Below are 27605 nucleotides of genomic sequence, written 5' to 3' on the forward strand. Positions count from 1 at the left end.
GAACCCACACAGGTTGTTGGCCCAAAAGGCAAGGTTCAGAGGAGAAGCCTCCTTTGGTGGGCAAATGGCTATCACGCTCGAGAGAGACTGCCTCTTTATTTAGGCAGAAAGGCTGGCAGCGGGAACAACGAGGGGAAACCAGTTACCAACAAGGTTTTCCGTGAGCATGTAGACCACAGGTAACCACACCTCTAGGGTGGGATACCAACCTTCTAACAGCCAAGGAACTGTTCAGACTTCTTGAGAGTGAGCAGAATAGCAGTCTCTGGGATTGCTAGATTCCGCACATGGCTAGAAGCTGTCATAAGGCGAGATGAATCGTGGTAGCCCATTAGGTAGTGAACGCATCATCCCCATAGGGGGGCACTTTTTGGGCATAAACATGGCACCCTTGGCACAAAGAACCTCAGATCACATCTGGACTGGAGAAAAGACTATGGCACTTCCAAGTTGTGGAATTTGTTGCCACCTGAGATTAGGAAGGCTAGCTCTCTCATGAGCTTCAGGAAATCTTTAAAAACTTGGTTGTTTCAGTGAGATGAGTCGGTTGGGGATCTACTCTTGGTTTCGTTTTTAGCGCCGAGACACCATTTTTGGTATTTGTGCGCTTTACAAATGTCATTATCATTATCATTATCATTATCATTATCAAGAAAGACTGCTTTGATGACCCCTGGACCTGGCAAGAGAGGCTGCACCAACCACTGGACTGCACCTGCTGCTCCTTGGTCTAGTGAACAAAGGACTGTGCCTGTGGTGCCTGGCTGGTGGAAAAGTTGCTCAAGAACCTCAGATAGAAAAGGTAAACTCCAAGGCTTAGTCGGCTGACTCCCTGTTTCAGCACCAGGGCCATAAAAGTTGAATAGCCAACCTGGCTAATCAGTAGTCATCTACAATGAATCCCGGCTGGCATGACGGGGGTGGGAGGTTGGCATGACGGGGGCGGGAGGTTCGCGCTGGACTTCGTGCGGGAATTCGCGCGAGCGGGGGATTTAAAAATATAAAAATACGTACCCTACCGGGTCCCGTGCCGCCTCTGCTCCTGGCCCGCGTTTTCATGCTGCTTTGCTGCTCGCCTGCCTCAGGCAGGAATAGGAAGAAGGCAGCCTCCCTCACCTCCCCAAGTCAATCAAAACGCTGCAATGGCAGCGTTGTGATTGGTCAGAACCGCGTCCAGCTAGGTGCCTATGGGGAGGCCATTTTCTCTATGTAGGCTGCTTGTAGCCTACATAGAGAAAATGCAGAGAAAATGCAGAGTGCGCATGACTGGTTTGGTCGGCCCCAGAGTGCTGACCAAACAGTCAGGGCCCACAGCATTGGGCAAGCCAGTCCTCCCCGACGCGCTCACCTGCCTGCCTACAACCAAGCATAACGTCCAGCCCGCCCCCAACCAGGCATACCCTCCCGCCCTGCCCCCCCCCCCCCCCCCAACCAGGCATACCCTGCCTTCTACTTTCTCGCAGTGCAAGAAGCAGAAACATAAAATGATATTTATAATATCATTTTATGTTTCTGCTTCTCGCACTGCGAGAAAGCATTGGGGTGATGCTCCTCCTCCCTAATAGAGGAGCTGTCCTGTCACCACCAACTGCCAAAGAAGCCCTCCCCTCGTTTCTTAAAAGTTGCACTCATGTCTGCTAGACTCGCGAGAGTCATCAGATTGCAGATTGGTAACCAAAGACGGACAATAGCCCTCACCAAAATAAGCCGCTGGACCTGCTGTGAGCGAAGATCGATAGTTCAGCCGCTGCTGGACTTCTACTGGCTCAAAGAGGACTTCACGGAACCCTGACTCCTGTAGTCAAAGTTGCCAAACCTTACTCATGGACCGAGGAAAAACCCAAGGAAGACACCCGTTGACCTAACAGCATTCAGAGCATCTTTCAAAATCCTCAGCATCCTGTTCCTCAGCATCAGGACCATTCCATTGAAGTCAATTGTGGTTTTGTGGTTTTGATTTGCAGTTGGCACTAGACTTGAGACTGCTTTACTGAGCAGGTAATTGTCCATAAAAATTCTTATTGGCTTCCATGAACTTCTCCCTGTCGGAATTGGTCACCCAGTCCGCAGTAGCCGAACACAACTTTCCAGACTTTACGGCTATAAATGCATGTTTGCGTTTTAGACTAAAAAGCTGAGATTTATGTTTTACTTAAAAATCTACATCTTGGGAACCCTCTGGTGGATTTTGCTCATCTTGCTGTTTAAAACTATGTAAAAATAACGTATATTTTTTTTAATTTGTGTCAGATTTCTTTCGTGTTGTGTGACTTTCTAATTCTGATGTTTGGTACGTCTGAATGTTTTACACTGGTTCCTTTGTTTAAGCCTCGGTGCTCGAAGCTAGAGATACCAAGGTTTGAGCAAGAGTTTTGCAAACAAGCCTGACTGGACCCAACACATTTATGTAAGTGTATTACATTGTAAAGTCTCACAACTGCACCATATAATACATCACAATCCTCACACCCCGGCAGTAAAAAAACGTAAGAGATGCACATGTAAAATACATGCATGAGATAAAGAATTAAGGGGCATATTCATTGAAAAATTATGCAGCGTTGTGTGATAGGGCAATGGAGGGACTGTGCCATATCTAACATGATATGGCACATTCCTGGCTTTTCCCTGCGCTGGCGCACAATGTGCAGGATTGTTTCCTGCAGGAAGGGACATCTTTCTGCACAAAACATATTTTCCTCTTTCTGTGTGTGCTGCCGAATGCAGCACACATAGAAAGAGGAAGTAAAGAGGAGAAATAAAGATATTACCCCTCGGTACGCCTCATCTGGGGATGCGTAGCATTTTAGCGCATTCCCAGGTCTGACAGTAATGGTAAATCTGGGATTGCATCACAATCCTTGTGTTTACCTAAAATGTGACTGACAATGTTGCAAGCCAGTGACTGAAAGAAGCTGATTGAAATAATCACAGTGGAAGGGACCGATCCAAAGCTCACGCAACATATATTGTAAAGGATAGATCCCTGCAGTCACCAAGATAGTCTGACATACTTCATCGTTCAGGCTGGGTACGGCGTGTTATACACATGTAGTGCGCTTGTTAAACAGTGTTGAAACTCTAAAGAGCATAGATGTTTTAAGGGGTGTGCAAAGTGGGTGGAAAGGCCCTATTTTATCAAACAACAGCCTGGCACTTGTTATACAGGCAGGTGCAGGAAAGTGGGTTTATGTTGCAGTACCCCCCGCCCCCCACTTTTTGCCTGGCTCTGATGCATCTTTGGCTGAGTGTGCACTGGGTTCCTGCTATCCAGTTTCCCCGTACCTGTGTTCTTTCCCAAAACTGTACCATTGTATCCACAATTGCCACACACCTGACTCACATATATGTTCCTTGTAAAAGGTACCAGTGGTACCACAGGCCTGGTGACCAGAGAGGGTCTCTAAGGGCTGCAGCATGCATTATGCAATTCTAACAGAGCCCTCACCAAACAGAAGCATACTGCCACAGCAGCATGTGTGTTTTGGTGCAGATAACAGCGAAGAGTCGACCTGGCAGGCACACATCCCTGTGTACGAGCCCTACCAGCACTGCAAGAGTCATAGGTAAGTCACCCCTCCAGCAGGCCTTACAGCCATAAGGCAGGGCGCACTATACCTCATGTCAGGACATAACTGCATGAGCAGATACGCCCAGATAGTATCTAAGTCTATTCTTAGACATTATAAGTGCACAGTGAAGCCATGCTGAGCACATGGACTGGGAGCTTGTCACTACGAGTTGCTCAGCTTCATGATGACTTCACTGGATTCCAAGAAGTTTGGTACCAAACATCTCAGCTTAATTAACCCACATTGATGCCAGTGTTGGATTAATTAATAAATGCACACAGAGGGCACCTCACAGGGGCCCCCTGACAACCTACCAATCCACAAGTATGTGTCTGACTGGTCTGCACCAGCCTGCCACCTATAGACATGTTTCTGACCTCCTGAGGTGGAAGCCTTTTGCTCTCGTGGGTCAGAAATAAAGTCTGGCCTGGGTGGAGGTGCTTCACACCCACCCCAAGCAGGAACAGCATTTAAAGGCAGTGAGCCTTAAAGGCTCCCCGCACTTTGCTACACTGACCAGGGCTTGTGGAGATGCCCACCCCGCTGACCAAGTCCTAATTTTGGCTGCAAGGTCAGCGGAAAAATCAGTAAGCAGGAGAGGTGTGTCCACTTTCAGCCAGGCCACTCCTAAGCTGCCCTGAGTTGAAGTGTCCATCTCCTTTCAAAATCCTCCATATTGTTTTAGAGGATTCTAGCCAATAGTGTTAGGGGTATGCCCCTCCCCATAGGCAGTGGACATACAAAAGGTGTAGGCAACCTAAGGGCAAGTTGCCCATTGGCTACTACCTTCTAAGCCCTATAACCTCCTAAATTAAATATTTAGAGGCAGCCCTGATTGCTGATGACCTATGAAGAAGAGGACAAAGAAGAGCAGTGCAGCAGCGAAGACTGAAGACACAAACTGACTTGGCCCCAGCCCTACTGGTCTGTCTGCAGCCCTCAAAGACCCTGCTCAGAAGAGTTACTCGTCCCACAGCCTTACGACCTACAGAACTCTGGGAGGACTCCCTGCCTTCCAATAAGATTCCTGATCTCCTGTGGACAGCGGACCAGTCCAGAAGAAAACCAAGTTTAAAGACCAAAGCACTGCCTGTGGAACCTCGAAATTGACCACCTCTGCATCCGACACCCACGGCCCGAGTCCAAGAGGTCAACGGGTCCAGAAAAGGTTACCCAGCGATTCTGACAGTGGCAGCCGGCACAGGTAAGTGCAGTGGTGCAGTGGGTCGGTAGGGCGGGGCAGGGCGTGGCAGGTGGGAAGCTAGCAGACGACAGAATAGGTATTATTTATTTATTTATACCTATTCCGTTATCTGTTGACTCCGCTCTTCCCACCCCACACGTCCCCACCGCATTTACCTGTGCCGGCCACCGCTGGATCCTGAGCAGGAGTCCCTCATGAGTTGACCCCTGCTGGACTCAACGTCAACGCCTGCAGCCTCTGCACGACAACCCCCTCCAACTGCAACCTCATTTGTAAGCTGACGTCTGACTCCAAAGGACATCCCTACACCCGGAGCCCCTGGGTCTTGGGGAGATCTACCAATGGTGTCCTGATGCTCCAGCACACCCCAACTAACTTGTGCATCTGTAGATTTATTTTTGTCTAGCAATCTGCACCCAGCCGCCCCTGTGCCACTGAGGGTGTACATTTGCTGCTTCCTTGTGGCCCCCCTCCCCTGTGCTTACCTTAACCCCCGGAGACTGGGTTACCAAATGGTTCTACTTACCTGTAAGTAGTACCACTTCGATTGCCACTTTTCTCCATTGGATAACATTGGCACCAGAACACGCATTTCACCTCTGCACCAGGCCGCCCAGTGCCACTGGAGGTACAGTGAGGTCTTGTACTTGAACCTTGCCTGGCACTGATTCTTCATCCAAAAGATCAATACCGTAAATCGTTTACTTACCTGTGTATTGCTGATTTTGTTCCTTCCATGGGATAACAGTGTACGGATTGAAAAATGCACTGTGTCCACTTTTTACAGTGATATTACCAAACGTATTTTACTGCAACGAAGTGTCTTTGGTTCTATTAAATAAATATCCTAAAAGTAATATTTTTACAAACCATTGGTCTCCCATTTAGTCATTGAGTGGGTGTTATCATTTCTTGCCAGCGTGTGTACAAGAAATGTTTAGCACTGCCCTCTGATAAGTCTAACTGCTCCCCCAAACTACCACAAACGAGAGAATTAGTATTATCTACTTTAGCCTCTGTAAAGCCCCTGGGGATCCACTGGTCTCTGTGCACACTATACCTTACTTGGATGTGGTATATACAGAGCCAGCTTCCTACAGCAGGTCTCCTGTTTTTTTCATAAGGATGGCTTGGTTGAGACCTGAATGTCAGATTGAAATTGTTCCATAGGACGGGTCCCAAAACCAAGGCATTTTCTCGGCTGTAGCATTAAATATACTATACAGGAAATGCATGGGTTAAGCTATGATCTCAGCTCATCCCTGAATCCTCATGTGGAATGTAAGGCTATTCGATTTTTCCAATGGAATAACATAATATAACATAGTGTAACACAACACAACACATCACATCTAGTGTACTAGAATAGTGAGGAACAGCTACATCTGGATGTTATACACAAACATTCTGTTAAATGAGATCAGCTACTTAATTCACAAAGTTGTGTATCCTTCTAGGTTGGATAAAGTAAGTACTGTTAATTGGGTAATAGTGACTCTGGATAGTTAAGCTTCTCATGTGGTGCGGAATTCAAATTTCAAATCTAAGGTGAGACCCGAGGAAGGAAAACCTTTGTCCTGCACAAGGGAATCTTGGATTTTAGGAGTGAGGTGCACTGTGGGATTGTTTGCAGTAGGGCAAAGAGGAAATGCTGCCAAAATGGGTAGAGTTAGCCATGGGAACTTTCACACCATTGGTTAGAGAGGAGCCTGGAGTCACCGCCACCCTCTAGCTAGTGTCAACCATAATGTGGCATCCCAAGACAACCTCTCAGAAAACTTTCTGGACCTGTGGAAGATCAGCAGACTGAAGCCAGCTTGCTGTACCCTGAGAGGATATCTGCAGGACTGGACCTGCAACCTTCCTGCACTCAGGACACAGAGCTGGACTGCAAGAGTCAGTGGGGTGACCTCTTGTGTGGCTACAGGGACACAACGAGCTGAAGAATAACTTTTTCTCAGATGACCACTTGGCTAGTTACAACTGTAATGGCACTAGGCCGCTAGCATCTTAAATAGGGCCGCTTGGCGCACCAGGGAAAGGGGCAGGGATCTCCAGTGCTTGACGTCGTTGCACTGTCTATCTAAGGGTGCCACTAGGTTCCGCTCATAAAAGAGTTGGGGATATGAGTCATAAAAACCCAGAGGTAACAAAATCCGGCAAGGGCAACCTCTACTTTGCAGCCAACGGGGGAGTTTGGGAACAGGGCCTCGAAGGACAAATAATACCGATTTGCTCCAGTTGATCACATAGCCGGAGTACTTCCCAAAATTACAATTACAGGGACACAACGAGCTGAAGAATAACTTTTTCTTAGATGACCACTTGGCTAGTCACAACTGGAAAGGCACTAGACCCTACACCAAGCATTAGGTGAACCAAGCATTGACGTCCTAAGAGCTCTATGGAGCTAAGGAGCCTTGGCTGAAGAGCTGAGGAAAAAGAAGCTTACCACTGAAGTTTTAGACATCGAAAAATTCTAACTTCTAGCAGCTGAACGACAGGGACCAACTTGTAAACCTGATCCAGCCGAGGTGCGACCCTGCTGGGCTGAAAAAGCAGTCTCATCCCGCTTGGACCTTCTCTGTAGCAGCAAATCCATTTCAGCGGGCTCTTGGCAAGAAGGTATCTGGCCATGTGGAGCCATCTTTGGATAAAGCCTGTTTAGTTTAGTTTAGTTTAGTTTAGTTTGTGCATTTATAGCACACAACAGCTACCCACAAAGGGTTTTCCGGCGCGGTTTTTGTGAAGATGATAGCGTAGGGCCAGGTCAGGGAGAATGTCTAAGTGTTGAATAACCAGGTTTTTAAAGCTTTACGGAAATTCGTGTGATTTATCTCATTACGAACCTGGAAGGGCATAGAGTTCCATAGAACAGGCCCTAGATAGGAAAAGAATTTGCCACCCATGCGCGAGAGCTTGAATTTGGGGATGGCAAACTTTTTTAATGAAGAAGAACGAAGAGTGCGGTATGGACAATATGGATGAATAAGTGAGTGGAGATATTTTGGGGCCGTGCCAGTATGGATTTTGTGCATTAGGCAGAGTGTTTTAAATTGTATTCGGTTTTCGACCTTGAGCCAGTGAAGGTCACGAAGATACCGGGTAGTGGGAGTGGTTCTGGGAATTTTACATAGCAGTCGAGCTGCTGAATTCTGGATGACTTGTAGTCTGCGGATGGTTGCTTTCCTTGAGCCCATGTAAAGCACGTTACCATAGTCAATCCTGGAAGTAATCAAGGCATTGACTACAGTTTTCTGAGTAGACTCAGGCAGCATCCATGAGATCTTCTTTAGCCATTTTAAAATGGCAAATCATGTGGCCGATGTTTTTACAACTTGCTGGTGCATATTGAGGGAGTCATCGATGATGATGCCTAAATTACGCGCCTGTGGGACTGGAACGGGAAGCATGCCCATTTCCTGAGGCCAATGATGGGGGCCCCACAGGATTTTATTTTTGCCTAGAATAATAACCTCAGTTTTTTTCCCGATTTAATTTGAGGAAATTATCCTGCATCCATCCTGCTATTTTGGTGAGACCTCTTTTGAGTGAGGAGGAAGTTTCATTATTCTCAGAAGAGAGAGAAAAGATCAACTGGGAGTCGTCGGCATATGAATACATTAAAAGGCCTGAGGCCTCCACCACCTTGGCCAAAGGGCTCATATACAGATTAAATAGTAGCGGACTGAGTATTGAGCCCTGGGGGACACCATGTTTGAAGACATGCGTGTCAGAGCAAGCGGATTGAGAAAAAACTTGGAAAGTACGATCCGTCAGGAATGAAATGAGCCAGTTAAGTGCTGAATCACAAATGTCTAGTAAACGAAGTGTGTTAATTAATACTGAGTGTGAGACCGTATCAAATGTGGCACTTAAATCCAGGAGTATAAGGGCCACGGTCTCTCCTTTATCCAGCTGACAGCAAATGTTTTCTGTGACTCCTAATAGAGTGGTTTCTGTTGAGAATCCAGCTCTAAAACCCGATTGATATGGGGGTAGCAAGTCATGAGCCGTAACAAATTCAGTGAGAGTTTGATGTACATGTTTTTCCAGAATTTTGGAAAATACTGGTATCAGAGAGATGGGCCTAAAATTGGAGGGTTGATTAGGGTCAGAACCTGCTTTCTTGAGCAGGGGATGGATCATTGCATGTTTCCAATCGGTTGGTACAGTATCTTCCTGTAAGGAGGTGTTAAGGAGATCCGTAATGGTGTCCAGTGATCGAGGGCAACGTTTTTTCAGTATGGGGCAAGGTAAAAGATTGTTTGGAGATCCAGATTTAATAGTCTTAAGTAATTTAATTAAAGTCGTGGTATTTAGCCTGGGCCAACTGTTCAATGTACTTCTGGGGTTCTGGGGAACATGTAGATTGGAATTGCTGATGTAGTTATGAGTAGATGGAGTAAATAAGGAATTTACCAAAGGAGGGCAGTTTCTCTGTGTTACCTCAATTCCTTGGTAGATTTTGTCGACTTTTTGTGTAAAAAATGTGGCCAGTGTGTCACATTGTTGTTTGTTTAGGTCTGGTGGGATGGCTAGATCCCGCAAGTTCTTTCACCATTTTGAACAGTGTTTTGGAGCGATTTAGGGCCTCAGAAATGGTGTTACACACATGGTCGGCACATGGTCGGCTCGTGCCTTATGTGATATTTAGCTAGTTTACTTTTATACATTTTTTCCCTTCTGATGAGTAGTTTTTTCTCCATTTACGTTCAAAAGCTTTACATTCCGATGTTTCATGTTTTAGTAGTTCCGTGAACCATGGGGCAGGAGATCACAGGCTCTTGCATTTTAATTTGGTTAAAGGAAGACAAGAGTCAATTGCCGTCAGAAGCCAATTCTGTACGGCCGTAGATAGAGCATGTACAGATTCCTCAGTACAAGGAAGATGGGAATTTAAAAAGATGTTCAGAGTACCAATGTCCAGCTTTTTCCAGTTCCTGATTAGCTTTGGTTGATTAGAAAGGATTGGCGGCTGCTGCGTGGCTATTTGAAATGAAAACCTGATTAAATAATGGTCGGACCAACAAACAAGTAGCGCAGGAAGAACCTTAATTTCCTTGAGATTCGTGAAAATGGAGTCGAGTAAATGACCTGCCGTGTGTGTGGGTCCAGAATTTAGTAGATTTAGATTTAGGGAGGCAAGATCGGAAATGAGCTCAGATGTTAATGAAATAGTTTGATTTTCTAGGTGTAAGTTAACATCTCCAATAAGAGAGAAATTGGCAGCCTTCATCACTAAAGGACTAATTAATTCAGGGAGAGCAGTTGCCCACGCTGTGGCTGAGCCAGGTGGGCGATAAACAAGTAAACCAGTGAACGTGAAATTGGGGGTAAGGGCAAGCTTAAAGATAGCAGTTTCACAGTTGGGACTAGACAGAGGGGTGAAATCACAATTGTACTCTTTTTTAAAAATGATACCAATCCCGCCTCCTGTTTTATTCATACGATCAAATCTTTGTAATGCATAATGATCGGGCACAGCCACTGCAATATCCGGACCACAGCTCTCTTGGAGCCAGGTTTCTGTAAGAAAGAGGGTGTCAGGCTTTTCATCCATTAATAGATTAAAGATCTCAAATTTGTGTTTAGGTAGGGACCTAGAGTTCAAGCTAAGAAAGGAGAATGTTTTGTGATGGAGTTGGTGATGGTCTCTCTTGACGTTTTCCCTGTTCAAGGTGAAGCCGCAATTATGGCAGGGTGCAATTTCGTTTTCTAAGTGTAGTTTACTACATTTTGATGATGGTGAAATTTGTAGTGCCAAAAGTTGCTCGAAATTGTACCTGAATGGTGTATGGCAGCTGTTATGAGAGAGATACATATCTGAGTCTCTATTTCTGCTTGATTATTTGCGAAGTTAGCATTAGAGGAAATGGCACCAGGGTTTCTGGCTCTAGGCTCGGACGGGCGGCGGGCGCAGACGGGCTTCCCTTAGGCGTGCCCGCTGCACGCGTCCTGGAGCTGGTGTACATTTAAGGCCTCGGGAGACAACGAGCTCCGCCGGGGCTGTGCGCTGATTGGCTCGTAGTCAGCCAATCAGCGAAGGTTACAGGTGAAATTAGCCAATGGTGGCCGCCACGCGAGCAAACAGCGTGTGAGCCAAGGGGCAGATTCAAAGAATAATAAGTGCACAAAAGAGAGTCGTAAGTGCAATTTTAAAAGTTTAAAAATGTATTTCAAGCATTAGCTTGAGCTTTTTCCCCCCAACAAATTCCCATAGGTATTCTCCTCACCTCGCTCCACTGGAGAAATCCGAGGTCCACTTCAGAGACTAATTCCAAAGTAGAAATCTTGCCTGGGTGAAGGTGTCAAAAGTATCCAATTGACGTGATAACGGCCCTGGTAGCGAAACTTGACATTTCCCGCTTGGAACTTTTCTCACCAAAATCAACATCTTCAGAGAGACCTCACTCAAAGCCTGTCTGACTTGGTGAGACCTGCCCGGATACAACCTTTTGCCTTGCCCAGCTGAGGGGTTCTGATTTCCATTTTTTAGATTAAGGGCCCGAGGTTTCGGAAAACGGCTTACTCCGTAACAACGGTGACTGATCTCCTGTCCACCAAAATGCAAATCCCATAATATCCTATGGGATTTATATTGATGGTTTTAGTCTTTGAACTTTGAAAGTCACAGAAATGAAGAAATAAACAGTACAGCCATTCATAGAGTATCTTCATAATATCAAGGAATGTACAGTTTGCAGTCACGGTTCAAAAACTTGAGCCCTACTTTGCCGTATTTCCATTTCTACAGTTGGAGAAGTACACAGATCCCCGAATACACATTCCATTTGCCCCATTTGTTTTCCCATTTCTTAGGGCATCCCCTCGATTTAAAAAAACCCCTACTCGGCGATCATGCACTTATCTAGTTCCCATGCCCATACCCTGTGTGATGATCTCTCCGCCACTCCCCACTTTTGAGCTATTTCACTTTTTACTAAGGTGAACCCCAACTTAGCCAGCTGTTGTTCCACCTCCGTAAGGCCAGTCACCTCCCATATGTTGAGGAGCCCGAGTGGTGGTGTAAGGGTTAGTTCCTTCCCTAGTGCATCATGTGTATGTCTTGTCGTTAGGTCCAATATGGGTCGTACGATCGGACAGTCCCAGATAGTGTGGAAAAAGGTTGCGTCTTGGCGGCAGCCCCGCAAGCACAGTGAGTCTGGTCTAGAACCTATTTTCGCTAATGTGATCCCTGTTAGATACGTTCTGTGTAGGATTTTGAGTTGTATCAAACGGAAATGGAGGGTGATAGCCGCCTCCCTTGGGGACATCAGCGCCGCCTGCCAGCCCTCATCTTCGATGGGTCCTAAATCAGTTTGCCATTTTTCTTGGAGCGCCTGAAATGGGTCTGGTAGGTTATTACACAGTTTTCGGTATGTTAATGAGATTGGTTTATTTAAAATTGGCTCGGACAGCAGCCGATCCTGAAGAGGGAACGACTCCAGCAACTTGCTCATGTCCGGGAGTGCGGCAGCTAATGCATGTCAAAAAAACCTCCCCCTGAGCTAGGTCGTATTTCTCCCTTAGTGCCCCAAATTTAAAGATTTTGCCCTTTTTCAAAAGGTGCCCTATAGTAAAAATTCCGATAGTATCCCACTTATCGAACCCAGGCTGATTGCATAGCAGTCCCAGTTTTTGGGAAGACCTTAGTGTTGTGGCTTGAGTCATTACACTTGACCATTCAAGGTGTCTAGTCGCCTAGTGCCAAATCACTACTGTATGGGCCGTTGGGCCAATATATCGTCCTTTTCGGCTGTTCTTATAGAGAGCCCTAATGCATCCCTCACGACCCATCTGGTATCTGTTGAGCATGTAGGCCGCGTCCACCGGGGACCGATATATCCAGTGGTTTACTGCCACTAGTTGCAAGGCCCAGTAGTAAAGTCTCACATCAGGAAGGGCGATCCCCACATCATACAACCCCTTGGTCAATTTCCGCAATGCTATGCGGGGCGAACCTCCATTCCACAGTAACGTTCTAACTTCACCTTTCACACTTGTAAAATAAGCATCAGAAACCTTACTTGGACAGTTTTGAAGGATGTATAAAAAGCGTGGTAGAGCTAACATCTTAAATAGGGCCACTTGGCTCAACAGGGAAAGGGGCAGGGATCTCCAGTGCTTGACGTCGTTGCACCGTCTATCTAAGGGTGCCACTAGGTTCCGCTCATAAATGAGTTGGGGTAACAAAATCTGTCAAGGGCAACCTCTACTTTGCAGCCCGGGGGAGTTTGGGAGCAGGGCCTAGAAGGACAAATAATACCGATTCGCTCCAGTTGATTACATAGCCGGAGTACTTCCCAAAATTTGTAAAGATATTTAGGATTACGTGTTTCAATATGTATGAGGATGCGAGATAAAGCAGGATATCGTCAGCATAAAGTGATATCCTGTCATGTCCTTCCGCCCATTTCAACCCTCTAAGCATTACATCTCCTCTTACCCAGGAAGCCAGTGGTTCCAGCATTAATGCAAAAAAATAAGGTGGGCAGCCCTGCCTGGTGCCTCTTCTCAGTTGGAATTTTCTGGACGTAGGGTTATTAACCCGTATTGCCCCCCCAAATCTGTATATAGTAGTTTTACCCAACCCAAAATTTTTGGGCCAAATCCCAGGCGTCTCAGTACTTGAAAGAGAAAGAATTGAACCCCATTGAGATGTCTAGGGACAATATCACTGCATCTTCCTCTATATAATTCTGTGGCCCAAGGACATTGTGAAGGCGACGAATTTTCAACGCCGTATTCCTCCTCGCCATAAAGCCAGATTGGTCGGGGTGGACCAAAGATGGGATCACCGATACCAAGCGTGAGGCGAGAAGTTTAGCGAGTATTTTCTCTTCAGCGTTGATTAAAGAAATCGGCTTGTAGGAGCCGCAATTCTCGGCAGGGTTCCCCGACTTACGGATAACTACTATAGAGGCCAGCCTTTGGTCTGCTGGTAGGACACCTTTCATAGCTTTCCTCATACATGGCCCTCAAATGTGGCACAGCATGGGAAGCGATCATTTTAAGGAATTCTATAGGGATCCCATTGGGTCCCATCGCCTTCCCTGATTGGATAATATTATTAGCCTTACAGATTTCCTCATCCGTGAGCTCTTCGTCCAGTGCATCCCTATCGCACTCTGATAGTGTAGGCAAACGGATATCCATTAATTGTAGGTAGGAGTCGTCTACTGTGTATGTTGTTGAGGATGTGTATACTGCCTCCAAGTGATCCGCAAATGCGTTTGATATGTCCTGTGGGTTAGTCCACGTTTTTGATGTTAGGATAAGGTATGACAAACTCCCATTAATGTGTGTAGATATTGGGGGACCAAGTACTTAATTTGAGCCACTGGTTTCCGGTGCTCAACACCGACACTTAATTGTCAGCACCGGACCACCACATTTTGAATCTGTTTGTCTAATTTTATGATGAGCACAACAACAGTTGTTTAGTAATACAAAGTACATTAAAAGTGACTAATATCTGCCCTCCAAGCTATGGTTATTGCTCTGGGTGTCCTGGAATAGTCTGAATTGTCACACTTGTAGGAGTGTGATGGTTAGTAATTGTGCTGGGACTGTCATTGGCTGTGCTGGCAGGGGCAACTGGTGGTAAAAGCTGCAGTGGGATCTACCTGTTTGTTATCCAAGTCTTCACAAAGGGATGGCTACAGCCAGAACTCAGGCGTCTTTAGAGATTAAACCACGGTACCCCAAGAATGAACTGGGTAAACAACACTAAGAAGCTACAAAAGTGAGCACCTACTTATAGAAACAAATTATCTTTATAATATTTTCATTCACACCAACAGAATGTGAACTTCCTCCTGAAAACTAACCACTTCCCCATCATTGGAGCCTTGTTATCTATCTCCTGCAGGCCCTGAGAAAGTCCCCCATGCTTAATCTCCACAACGGCCCCCACAACGCTAAGGATGCATGGCCTCCACCTTGGGGGTGCCCAGGAGTGGGCGCCTCACAGGGAAAGCCAGGATGGGTTCCACAGCGGTATTCGTACAAGCGCCTTGAGACCCTTGTGGGTGAGTAGTGCGCTATACAAGTATCAATTTAAATTTTTTACATTTTACCCTAACTCTCTTCACTCCTCCCAGCACAACTCTTTCTGTTACCTACAGAGTATAGAAGAGGGGAAGACTTGCCAAGGCTGACTGCAGAGAGCAACCTGTCATTTGGAGGGCAAAAGCATCTGGAACTGCGCCATTTGTGAGGCACCACCTTTATAGTAAGGTATTATTAGTAGCGAGGTTTTATGGGCCCCGCGCCCTGCACCAGATAACAAAGGCCCTGAGTAGGCCTTGCACCAGCAGCTGATAGATGCCGCTGTTCCTCTTCGGGGAGTAGTGAGTGAAACATTAACCTGGGACAGGTACCTGGCACTGCCCAGCCCTCTCTCTGGGCTCAGGGGGGGTTCACAGGACTCTTGAATCCTAATGTGTGAATCATTTACGCCACTTGTAATTTACGACTAGGCCTGGACAGAATTTCGATTACTCCCGGAGTAATCAGATAAATGTTGTTAATTCTGCAGTACTCTTTGATGCAGAATTACCTAATATTTACGCAATTACTCCTGTTCATGTAAAAAGAATCCTGGGCACACAAATAAATATCAACAGTTGATACAGTAATTAGCAGATGAATGCTGTCGACACCGGTAGTTCCATTTGAAGGTTTTTTAATACATGTAGATGTTCTCTAGTAAAAACAACAATGCCAACTACCGGTGTCGACAACATTCATCTGCTAATTACTGTATCAACTGTTGATATTTATTTGTGTGCCCAGGATTCTGTTTGCTCATACTGAGGGATGGGCTTCTAGCTCCTCACTCATTCAAGGGTTTTGGGTTTTCCCCTGTCCGGGAGGCACCTTACACTTACTTATTGCTATAGTCAAGTTATCACTACCAGCTACCTGCCAGAGCGCCACTACACCTGCTACCCTAACCGTTCACTGTAGGCACTCCTGTTCATGTAATTAAGGGGCTCATTATGATGGCGGAAGACCCGCCACCGACACCGAAAACTGCTGTTTTCCCCTGGTCATATTATGCTGGCGTGGGGAATCGTTGGGTATGCGTGGCGGACGTAAAGACCGTCTTCCACGGTTCTGGCAGGCGGTCCTTTTACGACCGCCTGTCCGCGTGAATGGACGCTTGCACTGCTTTTTGTGTTCTGTTGCATTTAGTGCTCTTTCCTATTAAAAAAATGCATCCTGGCCTCCACTTTGGCCATGAGGGGGCATTTTGCAAGAAATATTGCTAAAAGCAGAATTACTCTCGTCATGTAATTCAAGCATTATCTTGCTGAATTCATAGTTAACTCTACATGATTACGCTACATGGAATGATGCAATTTACTTCCACCGCTACTTACCATAACGCCTGATCACGAGCTGCACCTGTTTGTGGTATTAACCCAACATTCCTACCTAGACTTAAAGCTGTTGAATGGAACGAGTGTAAACGTACAGTATTAACAAATATGCAGACTTTTTTCTATTCTTTACAGTTGCACTATTTATGCACTGTGTAAACTATCCATGTGTGAGAGTAAAAAACATAAACAAAGTCTGAATTTACCTTCAGGAATCCTAGAATTCTCCATCGTGTAGTTTTTAAATTTTACATCCCATCCACATTGTGTAAATAAGTGTGATTGTTGCTCCAGATACTTGCTGCTCTGTTGAGGATTTGTGGCTGGAAGTGCTCCTGCCGACAGCAACCACATCATTCTCCGAAAACGCAATACTAGTCCTATCTTTAGCATTTCACACTGTAAATCATGGCAAATTATTAGACCGACTGGAGAATTGGATGTTTTTTTTGGTACAGTCCTAAAATGGTTTAATTTCTTCTCAGAGAACAGATTGCAAAGATTCTTGGTGAACCACATACCATCCCTTCCATCCCCAAGTCATATTGGAGTTCCTCAAGGTTCAACTCTATCCCCATCCCTAACCAAGCACAACAAAAGACCGTTATCTGGCTTCCAAGCAATCATCTTAAACGTAACTCTCAGAAAACTGAATTCTTTCTGATTTCCCCCCTAAATCCTCCACGATGATCAAGGAATGGACCAAATTGATCACAGTGCTAAACGGAACTCTGATTCTAGTTGATTTTACCAAGTCACTTGGAATCACGCTGGATAAGGAGTTAAACATGAGAGCTCACATCAACACTGTGGGAAAAAATTCCTGATTCCATCTGAGCTATCTCAGAAAATTGAAACCGTTCATCGACACTGCTGACCTGAAAATGGCTGTCCAAGCTTTGGTTATCTCAAGGATTGAGTATGGATGCACAACTTTAGCAGGGCTCCCTAAGATTTCAACAGCTCCACTAAAAGCCTGCCTGAATGCTGTAGCGAGACTCGTAACGGGTACAAGAACATTTGACCACACCACTCCACATCTGAAACACTCAAATGAATACCATACGAGGAAAGAATTCAGCTAAAGATGGCATGTATTACACACAAAGCTCTACACAACAAAACACCACTTTACCTTGCCCAGAAAATTACGATTTCTGGAGGCCTTCAATCTTCGAGGGGGGGGGGGGCGCTGATTTACTACTGAAATCAGCAATTTTCCGTAAGAAAAGAACATGCAACAGAGCTTTCTCTGGAGCTGCTCCAAGAATTTGGAATGCGTTGCCTCCGGATATCTGAGGAATCACCTCGGTCTTGCGATTCAAAAAAGAGACTAAGTCCTTTCTCATGAATAAATTCCTCCCTTAACAAACAAGGGTCATCTCTCCTCTCCTTTGAGACCTTTTAGTCATTCCTGAAGCTACTATTTTCAATTGTGGTAATAAGTGAAGATAATCAGGACGATTGGACTGCTATTATCTCAGTAATGACTTTGGAGATAGCACAAGTCATGGGGCTTTCATCAAGTCCCACCTATGGACCACAGTCAGACCTGGTGGGATACCCATGTCCATTCGCAAGATTCAGGACGATGGCTAAAGTAGGTACCTCTGTCAAGCCACTTGGTTATTGGTATGGTTTGTAACTATCTTTGAGTTGTGACTCCACGTTTTCTTTAGCGATGTTATTACATTTTATATGCAAGTATGTCATGTCATGTACTATATTATAACCTAAGTGGTCACCTTGTAAGACTTAACATGTATATTATTGTAAATTTGTAAACGATGAACTAAACCGATTGCTGTTGATTTGTAAAGCACTCTGACACCCAGGATTGGGTCATGTTCACGCTATAGAAAACACTGAATAAAATCCTGCTTTCTTGGTCTGATCACCCATAAAACGTTCATTGTTAGCGCAACCTCATCAGAGGTGCTTCCTTGTTTTAGTACCACTTCCACAGGGCACCCCTTGGCCTGTCATCACAGTCATGGTTTACAGCAGGTGCCGCTCCCTACTCACCTGGCGGCAGCGATAGGCGCTCCTTATCGAAGCAAGGGTTCAGTTGATGTCAGACCCACGAGATGATGCCCTTTCGATGAAGTTCAATTGCCAGTGTTAACAGTTTCCACAGGGGACCTCTGGACTCACCGCAAGTGGTATTGAGTCGATAGTAGCGCTCCCTGTACTCTACACCCTGGAAGAAGGGTGGTTGAGCATATGTCTCTCGGTTAAAACAACAGCAGTGTGTGGGAAATAAATCTATTAAAGGCAAGGTATCCCTATCTCAGCTGTTTTTTTATCAAGTGTGCATGTTTGCACCGGTGCAAAGTTCCCATGACTGGCACTTCTTGAGAACCGCACGCCTCTGCACACTCATACATGAGTTACACCGCGGAAAGAAACTGTGCAAGGCTCACCTCAAACATCACTATGGTAGTGAGGATGCAGAATTGGAGAAATGTACTGGTGATAACTGCAGAAATCGCATTTTAAGTGAATTAGGGTAACTTAGCATCTGCCATCCATCTTAATGTGAAGTTGGACTACATCGCAGGGCTAACTTTGCTATTTCATTCTCTGCTGGAATAAAGGTTTTTGGGCTCCATGGAGCACTTGAAAGACTCTGTTCAACGTTCTGAACGAAATTACATTTTTGGAAGGTTGGATTTAGGTGTCTCTGACTGAATAACATACTACGTAACCATTGTGCCCCAATGCCCTAGACCGTTGAATGTAGAACACTGTGCAATGAATTACTGAGTCAATTCTCGAATGTATTCTGTCGCAAATGTGCAGCATGATGACACATGCTTGTCTAAAATACTATAAAAGAACGTGATTTGGGGCGGAAAGCAGGAGCCCCTTTCCCTTCTCTTAGAAGGCAAATCACCGTCGGTTTTATTTCAGAAACACTCCTGAGTTCTTGATTTTTGTATCCTTTAGGCTTAGTAGGCAGACTGAATTTCTATTTGACTAACTGCAATTTGTGCCTTTGTACTTTGAACAATATCGAAGTAAACCTTTAACTTGAGACTTGTGTGTCTCTTCTTTTTGAGCCTCTAATGTGATTGAATAACGAGGCACTGCTGACTTCCTATACCCAAGAGAGACGGCTCTCTCGGACGACACCACTAGGAGTAAAAGAAAACCAGCGTGTCCGGGGGTGAAGAAAGGTGCTGGTTTGGGCGCTGACACAGAAAATATCCTTTATTCGTAAATATAGCCTATGATTGGTTTAGCCTGTTTCTTAATAAGATCAAGTTTGGGTGAAAAGACAACCAAGAAACAATACAAAAGCAATTTGCCTCCAATCACACAATTTTATCAGGTTGGGAATCCATGGTTTAAGGCCTGGTTGTTTTGTTTCACAATCAACAATTAGCCATCAGGCCTCTTTGGTGTGGGGGGCTCCAGGGCCTAATTTGAACTGGTAGCTTCTGGTGCTCGGCACCTGGTGCTCGGCACCGGCACTTAATTGTGAACAGTGGCGCTTGTCACAGTTTGCCACAAGGTGGCGCTATCTGCCTAATTTAGAGATGACCACACCAACAGTTAATGATTAATTCAATATACATTAAAAATTACTATTACCTGCCGCCCAAGTCATTCTTATAGCTTTAGGGGCCTGAAATAGTCTGAATTGTCACACTTGTAGGAGCGTGATGGTTAGTAGTTGTGTTGCTACTATCATTGGCAGCGCTGGCAGAGCTATGTGTAGCGCAAGCTGACGAGAGCCCTGGCACTTATGTTTTTTTTTTACAAATTAAGCACTTGGGGATCACTTGCATTTGTCCACAAGAGCAAGAACCTTTCCCTCTAAATCTAGGCTTTGAGCACCTTAGATCAAGGGTGGGAGGAGAAGCTGAGACTGGACCAACTCTTGTACCACATCCCAGGCCCTCAGACCTCAGGCCAGAAGTAGTGTGCGCATTATAAATGCACCCAATTTAACTTCCAGTTTCTCATACGCAACTCCCTTTCAGTAAGTAAGCTATAGGAAGCAGAGGCATACAGTGAAGTAAAGCACCCCCTCGAGGGATCTGGAGAGAGGTTTGGCCATACCATGAATATAGGACCCGTCAATACTCCGGATACTCCTATGAGCCTACCTTTAGTAGAATATGTGTTTTTAGAAGAATATCGGACCACTTTATCCCTACAGGAGTCCTAGTAACGGATCGACCATAGAGGCAACAACACCCTTCTCTCACTTTTAGGCAGGGCCACTGCAATTATGCAGAAGGAGAGGGACAAATTATGCTTCAGGGTTGAGTAAATTATGCGGCAAGGAAAGGCAAATTATGCGGCATAATGCAGCACCTTTTGTAATCGTTTTATTTCATTATTTCGGCATTTTTAAACTTGAAGCCACTGTCTGGGCATTGGTTGCACCTCATTAGATCCAGGTTAACACCCAAACATAGCAATAGGCAACGAAAGGTGACCAGTCCAGCTTTGAAAATAGCCTTCCACTGCGCAGCAACACGTGTTGCCGCATTTTTAATAACTTTTGAACTGTTTGAGGTAGAAACAATTTCAGGATGTCATTAGAAGACTGGTTCTAAGAGGGGGTGAAGGGTATTTAAAAGTCCTGGATACCCCCATACTTAGATGGATTAAAGGCTGCCCTATGATTCATCACGCCCCGCCCCCCACGGGTTCTGCACAGACCTGTCAGTGGCGTGTGCAATATGATGGGGCCCCCCTGCAGAATGAGTAGAAGGGCCCCTGACTCTCCCATATCCTACAGATATTCATTGGCCTTGGGCGGAATGGGGGGCCCTTGCACTGCGGGGGCGGAAGGGGTCTTCAATACGCCCCTGAGGCCTCTGCCGCAGGTGCATTCACGCACCGAGCGATGCTATAAAGAGGAATAAACTAGGCAGACATTGAAAAGTAACATTTCCCTCTGCACTTGAAACTGCCCCCGTGCCCTCGGTGCTGATCCATATCATGTAATGCGCGAGCCATGGGGACGCGTGCGGGGGCTCAGAGACACGCCCTGCTGCTGCAGCTAGAGTACACCCCTCCCCCCACCCCCACCCCCGCACTTGGAGTGAGCTGGGTGGACCTTCGATGGAGCTGATCAGGGTGCAGAGTGCGCGAGGGTAATAAAACACACTTAGCCAGTTCGACGTCACCAGTATCAGTGCAATGAAAACTGAGTCACTGCCTTATCTCCCTCGTGCATTCCCTTGCACGAGGGTCGTGCGAGAGAGCGACCCTCAAACCTTTGAGGTCAGCCAAACACCTGAAAAACCGCTGCCATGTGAATGAACGTCTTGCGCCAGTGGGCTCTGCCCACACATGGTCCTGGCAGAATGAAACACTAGGAGGCCCTGCAAGGCACCGGGAGGGACCCCCATACAACCAGCCAAACACCCACCGTTGCCAAGCCCCCTTCCCTTGCAGCCTCCTCCCAGGATATCAGCAGGATGTCCAGTGATGCTCTGAGTTCAGAGGAATCTGCAGCATCCAATATGCTTAGTGAACATCATTTATTTGTATTATACAATAAAAAGACAAGATGATATAGTAGTCTATTTATGGGCTTTCACCCTTCAATGAAAGATTCAAAAAGTATAGTTGAGTAAAGAGTTCAGCCTCGTGCACGGTGAGCTGGGTGAAGAGGTCAGCCTCGTGCACGGCGAGCTGGGTGAAGAGGTCAGCCTCGTGCACGGCGAGCTGGGTGAAGAGGTCAGCCTCGTGCACGGCGAGCTGGGTGAAGAGGTCAGCCTCGTGCACGGCGAGCTGGGTGAAGAGATCAGCCTCGTGCACGGTGAGCTGGGTGAAGAGGTCAGCCTCAAGCACAGTGAGCTGGATGAAGAGGTCAGCCTCGTGCACAGTGAGCTGGATGAAGAGGTCAGCCTCGTGCACTGTGAGCTGGGTGAAGTGGTCAGCCTTGCGCACAGTGAGCTGGGTGAAGAGGTCAGCCTCAAGCACAGTGAGCTGGATGAAGAGGCCAGCCTCGTGCACAGTGAGCTGGATGAAGAGGTCAGCCTTGCGCACAGTGAGCTGGGTGAAGAGGTCAGCCTCGCGCACGGCGAGCTGGGTGAAGAGGTCAGCCTCGTGCACGGCGAGCTGGGTGAAGAGATCAGCCTCGTGCACAGTGAGCTGGGTGAAGAGGTCAGCCTCAAGCACAGTGAGCTGGATGAAGAGGTCAGCCTTGCGCACAGTGAGCTGGGTGAAGAGGTCAGCCTCGTGCACGGCGAGCTGGGTGAAGAGGTCAGCCTTGTGCACAGTGAGCTGGATGAAGAGGTCAGCCTTGCGCACAGTGAGCTGGGTGAAGAGGTCAGCCTCGTGCACGGCGAGCTGGGTGAAGAGGTCAGCCTCGTGGACGGCGAGCTGGGTGAAGAGATCAGCCTCGTACACGGTGAGCTGGGTGACCTCAGCTGGGTGAAGAGGTCAGCCTTGTGCACTGGGAGCTGGGTGAAGAGGTCAGCCTCGTGCACGGCGAGCTGGGTGAAGAGGTCAGCCTCGTGGACGGCGAGCTGGGTGAAGAGATCAGCCTCGTACACGGTGAGCTGGGTGAAGAGGTCAGCCTCAAGCACAGTGAGCTGGATGAAGAGGTCAGCCTCGTGCACAGTGAGCTGGATGAAGAGGTCAGCCTTGCGCACAGTGAGCTGGGTGAAGAGGTCAGCCTCGTGCACGGCGAGCTGGGTGAAGAGGTCAGCCTCGTGGACGGCGAGCTGGGTGAAGAGGTCAGCCTCGTGGACGGTGAGCTGGGTGACCTCAGCTGGGTGAAGAAGTCAGCCTTGTGCACTGTGAGCTGGGTGAAGAGGTCAGCCTTGTGCACTGTGAGCTGGGTGAAGAGGTCAGCCTCGTGCTGGGTGAAGAGGTCAGCCTCGTGCTGGGTGAAGAGGTCAGCCTCGTGCACGGCGAGCTGGGTGAAGAGGTCAGCCTCGTGGACGGCGAGCTGGGTGAAGAGGTCAGCCTCGTGCACGGTGAGCTGGGTGAAGAGGTCAGCCTCGTGCACGGCAAGCTGGGTGAAAAGGTCAGCCTCGTGCACGGCGAGCTGGGTGAAGAGGTCAGCCTTGTGGACGGCGAGCTGGGTGAAGAGATCAGCCTCGTACACGGTGAGCTGGGTGACCTCAGCTGGGTGAAGAGGTCAGCCTTGTGCACTGTGAGCTGGGTGAAGAGGTCAGCCTTGTGCACAGCGAGCTAGGTGAAGAGGTCAGCCTCGTGCATGGTGAGCTGGGTGAAGAGGTCAGCCTCGTGCACGGTGAGCTGGGTGAAGAGGTCAGCCTCATGCACGGCGAGCTGGGTGAAGAGGTCAGCCTTGTGCACAGCAAGCTAGGTGAAGAGGTTAGCCTCGTGCACGGTGAGCTGGGTGAAGAGGGCAGCATTGCGCATTGTGAGTTGGGTGAAGAGGTCAGCGCTGTGCACGGTGAGCTGGATGAAGAGATCAGCCTCGTGCACTACGAGCTGGATGAAGCAGTCAGCGCTGTGCACGGTGAGCTGGGTGAAGAGGTCAGCCTCGTGCACGGCGAGCTGGGTGAAGAGGTTAGCCTCATGCACGGCGAGCTGGGTGAAGAGGTCAGCCTTGTGCACAGCGAGCTAGGTGAAGAGGTCAGCCTCGTGCACGGTGAACTGGGTGAAGAGGTCAGCCTTGTGCACAGCGAGCTAGGTGAAGAGGTCAGCCTCGTGCACGGTGAGCTGGGTGAAGAGGGCAGCATTGTGCACAGTGAGCTGGGTGAAGAGGTCAGCCTCGTGCACAGTGAGCCGTGTGAAGAGGTCAGCGTCGTGCACGGCGAGCTGGATGAAGAGGTCAGCCTCGTGCATGAAGAGCTGGGTGAAGAGGTCAGCCTTGTGCACGGTGAGCTAGGTGAAGAGGTCAGCCTCATGCACGTGACCTGGGTGAAGTGGTCAGTGTTGTGCACAGTAAGCTGGGTGAAGAGGTCAGCGTTGTGCACAGTGAGCTGGATGAACAGGTCAGCCTCGTGCACGGTGAGGTGGGTGATGAGGTGAGCCTTGTGCACAGTGAGCTGATAAAGAGGTCAGCGTCGTGCACAGTGAGCTCGGTGAAGAGGTCAGCCTCGTGCACGGCGAGCTGGGTAAAGAGGCAAGCCTTGTGCACGGTGAGCTGGGTGAAGAAGTCAGCCTCGTGCACAGTGAGCTGGATGAAGAGGTCAGCCTCGTGCATGGTGAGCTGGGTAAAGAGGCAAGCCTTGTGCATGGTGAGCTGGGTGAAGAAGTCAGCCTCGTGCACAGTGAGCTGGGTGAAGAGGTCAGCCTCGTGCACGGTGAGCTGGTGTTAGAAGGGGCGATCCCAGGGGAGGACAGACTTGGCAACTGATCACCCTGTGACCCACTTCTCCTAGGAACCCAGCCGAGCACTGGCGGGAGACCCTCAGCGGGAGGATCCCGAATCTAGAATCGTACACGTTGCGCTAGCACCACTTCACAAAGGGACACCACACCGTAGGATTAAGAGAACGTATTCTTTATATCTTCACGTAAAGATGGATCTTTATGATCCGCAGTTTCTTATACACAGACGAGCAAGGGCTCAAAGAGTCTCGATAGTGGTAGGGTAGCGGGACAGTCTCAAGGTTCAAAGTATCCGGCGCACAGCTCTCAATCCTCGAGCTGGGGGATACGGGGCGATCTTGGGTTCAGCCAGACCAGAATAGTCTCTGAGCTGCGATCGAATCAGCAGGGCTCGAGTAAGGATGTTGCAGTTCTTACGGTCTTAGGGAGCCGCGATCAGATCAGCAGGGCTCAAGGGTTCTCAAGGTTGCAGGGGAGCCGCGACAGCGTCAGCAGGGCTCGGTGATCTCTTCGGTTGCAAGGGAGCCGCGACAGCGTCAGCAGGGCTCAGCTAGTTCTTCAGATTGCAGGAGAGCCGTGACGAAGTCAGCAGGGCTCGGTAGTCTCTACGGTTGCAAAGGAGCCGCGACAGCGTCAGCAGGGCTCGTATAGTCCAGGATACAACTAACTTGATCGTCCCAGAGCCACCCTTGATATAGGACTCCCTTCCTTTGACGTCCGGAGTCCTCGCAGGCGGAGGTCTTAGTACCTGGGGGCAGGTTGTTGGGGGTTCCGCCTCGGCGGCTCTTTTCATCCTTTCAAGTTCGGTCTGGAGGGATCCCAGACACTCAGCAGGTCTGGAGCCAGCCCTCAGGGAGGCCGGATGGGTGATCGAAACTCATCTCTCGAGGGGAGGTGGAAGGTGTGATCTAGCTACTCCTCCCTCTCTCGCTCGTTCACAGGGAGCGCTCTACCCCCTGGCTGGGTATGGCGCCGAGGTCGGGCTGGGGCCGGGGCGGCCATCTTAGGTGCAGGGACATGGGCATCGGCCTCGGTTACTAGGAAAATGGGGGCGAGGACGGGGAGCCCAGTGTCGGGGATGTGGGTCACGGCGGGAAGGGTCGGTGGATCAGGGTCATGAGGAGCTGCATGGATCAGGGAGGACCACGCCACGAGGCCGGGTCCAACACGCGTTCCCACCAGCTGAAAGTCGGGGAGAACTACCCATACTCTTGGGGATTCTCCTCGCTGAGGCGGAAGAACCTGGAGAGGCCGTCTGCATTGGCGTGGTCGGTACCAGGGCGGTGCTCTACTGTGAAGTCCATCCCCTGGAGGGAGATTGACCATCGCAGCAGTTTGGGGTTCTCCCCTCTCATCTGCATGAGCCACCGTAAGGGTCGATGATCTGTCTGTACTCGGAAGTGGGTTCCGAATAGGTAGGGTCGGAGTTTCTTAAGGGCCCAGACTACTGCGAATGCTTCTCGTTCGATTGTGCTCCATCTCTGTTCTCGGGGCAGTAACCTTCTGCTGATGAAGGCTACGGGCTGATCTATACCTTCCTCAGTGAGCTGGGACAGTACGGCCCGATACCATGCTCGGAGGCGTCGGTCTGAACCACAAACTCCTTGGAGTGGTCCGGGGCTTGGAGTACGGGGGCAGTACACATGGCGGTCTTCAAGGCGTCTAACGCCTTTTGGCAGGAGGGGGTCCAGTGCACGCGCTTGGGCTGCCTTTTGGATGTCAACTCTGTGAGGGGACTCACGATGCTGCCGTAATTCTTTATGAACCTCCGGTAGTAGCCGGTGAGGCCCAGGAAGGCACGGACCTCGGTTTGGGTGGTGAGTGGTTCCCAGGCCAGGATGGCATCGATCTTCGGCTGGAGAGGGGCGACTTGCCCGCTCCCGACCTGGTGGCATAGGTAGGTCACTGACCCCTGCCCAATCTGGCACTTGCTGGCTTTCACCGTCAAGCCTGGCTGGCGCAGGGCTAGCAACACCCTCCGGAGGTGCCGGAGGTGTTCACTCCATTGGGAACTGAACACTGCAATATCGTCCAGATATACGGCGCTGAACTCTTCCAGCCCGGCCAGGACTCGGTTCACCAGTCTCTGAATGGTGGCCGGGGCGTTTTTCATCCCGAACGGCATCACTCGGAAGCGATAATGCCCGTCCGGGGTGGAGAAGGCGGACCGCTCTTTGGCTCCCTCTGTGAGCGCAATTTGTCAGTAGCCGCAGGTCAGGTCGAAGGTACTCAGGTAGCGAGCAGACCCCAGGCAGTCGATGAGCTCGTTCCGCGTGGGGAATGGGATGGGCGTCTGCTCGGGTGACTGCGTTCAGCCCCCGGTAGTCCACGCAGAACCGAAGTTCGGGGACAGCCCAAGGGGCCGCGGCTTTCGGGACCAGCACCACTGGGCTAGCCCAGGGACTGTCGGAGGGCTCAACCACTCCTAGGGCGAGCATTTTTGAGACTTCGGCCTGGATGCAGGTCCGGACTCGGTCAGGCACTCGGTAGGCTCGGTGTCGCACCGGCGGGCTGTCTCCGGTGTCCACGTCGTGGACACACCAGTTGGTGATTCTGGGGACGAAGGAAAACAAATCCGAGAACTGCCCCAAGAGCTGGCGCAGTCCTCACGCTGCTGTGGAGTGAGGGAGGGAGAGAGTCTCACTCCGTCTACGGAGCCATCCTTCTCTTTGGCACACAGAAGGTCAGGAAGAGGCTCCGTTTCCTCTTCCGCTCCGTCGTCGGTGGCCAAGAGCAAGCTCAACTCTGTCCGCACGAAGTGAGGCTTGAGGCGGTTCACGTGGAGGACCCGAAGGGGGTTCTGAGGGGACTGGACGTCCACCAAGTAGGTCACTTGGCTTATCCTCTCCACGAACTTAAAGGGCCCGGTCCATTTGTCTTGGAGGGCGCAGGGTTTCACCGGGGACATCACCCAGACCTGCTGGCCCGGTTGAAACTCAACCAGAGTGGCATTCTGGTCGTACCAGCGCTTCATTTCCTCCTGACTTGCTTCGAGGTTGGCTTCAGCCAACGCTCGGAATTTCCGTGTCTGATTTCGGAGGGTGAGAATGTAGCGGAACACATCGGGAGGAGGATCCCAGGGGGCCGTTTCCCATCCCTCCTTGACCAGGCTGAGGGGTCCCGGACAGGGTGCCCGTACAGCAGCTCAAATGGGCTGAACCC

This window comes from Lissotriton vulgaris, chromosome 2_1, assembly GCF_964263255.1.
Source record: "Lissotriton vulgaris chromosome 2_1, aLisVul1.2, whole genome shotgun sequence".
In the NCBI taxonomy this organism is placed as follows: Eukaryota; Metazoa; Chordata; class Amphibia; order Caudata; family Salamandridae; genus Lissotriton; species Lissotriton vulgaris.